Source organism: Phalaenopsis equestris, unplaced genomic scaffold, assembly GCF_001263595.1.
Source record: "Phalaenopsis equestris unplaced genomic scaffold, ASM126359v1 Scaffold232869, whole genome shotgun sequence".
In the NCBI taxonomy this organism is placed as follows: domain Eukaryota; kingdom Viridiplantae; phylum Streptophyta; class Magnoliopsida; order Asparagales; family Orchidaceae; genus Phalaenopsis; species Phalaenopsis equestris.
Genome location: NW_018250829.1, coordinates 26,970 through 28,514, shown reverse-complemented (window position 1 = coordinate 28,514; position 1,545 = coordinate 26,970).

Here is a 1,545-nt window from a genome sequence, read left to right as displayed (position 1 = left end):
TTTTAGTGGAGAAATAGGTCTCTCAGAATCTTTTGGAGTGTCCTCTTTTGATTCTTCAATTTCTTCTCTCTCTACTTCAATTTCTTTTTGAACCCGACCTTCCAACTCTCTTCCGCTTCTAAGTTGAACGGCTTTTACATGTTCTTTATTCTAGTCTTTTGGATTTGATTCAGTATTACTAGGAAGTGTTCCTTAGGATCTATTACTCAATGAATTTGTTATTTGCCCAAATTGATTCTCAATATTTCTAATTGTAGCTCCTTGACTTTGTAATTGATTTCCCATTTGTAACACCATTTCTTCTACAGACAACTTCTTCTCCTTAAACTGTGTATTACTGTTGAAACCTGGAGAATAAGTAAATCTGTAATTATTATTCACTTGGTTGTTCCATTGTTCTAATGAGTTTCCTTGGTTGTTCCCCATTGTTGATTATTACCACCCAAACTGTTATTCCAATTAAAGTTGGGATGGTTCTTCCAACCTGGGTTATAATAATTTGAATATGGGTTATTCTGCTTATTATTTATGACATTCAAAGCTTCTAATGATGCTTTAGAATCTACCATTTGGCCTAATGAATTCTTTTCAATCATGGCCATTATAAAAATTTTGAATTATTAACTAATCTGGTATAGCATGGTGTGGATACTTTCTTAAGAGTTCTTTAAATCTTTCTCATGCTTCATAAATAGATTCCCCTTCAAACTGATTAAAAGATGTAATATCATTTCTAAGCTTTACAATTTTTTATGGTAGAAAATATTTAGCAAGGAATTTTTGTGCTAAATCACCCCAAGTTCTGATAGATCCAGGTGCTAACGAATTCAACCACATCTTATTTTTATCCCTCAGTGAGAAAGGAAATAACTTAAGTCTTATGACATCATCTGATACACCATCATATTTAAATGTAGCGCACAATTCTAGAAAATTGGCAAGATGTAAATTCGGATCTTTAGTTGGTGATCCCCCAAACTGATTATTTGATGTCATTTGGATAATAACAGGTTTAAGCTCAAATGAATTAGCCACTACAGTAGATTTTTGAATAGTACAATGAAGTTCATCTACAGTGGGGTTGGCATAATCTCTTAAAGTTCTAAACTCTTGATGAATTTTAACATTTTGATTATTTTGGTCTGCCATTTTTGTAATTTTTTTAGATTTTTCAAAATTTATATTTTTTTAGTTTTTCTAATTTTTCTAATAGTTGTTTCTAATTTAGAATTAATAGTTCTTTCTAATTCAGAATCGTAGGACACTAGTTTTTCAGAACTTACGCATACACTAACATATAATAAAATAAAATAAATTAAAAAAAATAAAATAGTATAAGATAAGATAGCTTAAAGTTTAAATAAGACTTTCTAAAAATAGAAATTTGCTTTTAAAATCAATTTCTCCCCGGCAACGGCGCCAAAAACTTGATCCCTGTATACTACTAATATGCACAGTACAAGAATAATGCAGATTATATTTCATTTATATTTCCTTACTTTGCTTATATTTCCTTACCTTGATCCTGAAGAAAAATAAGAATTT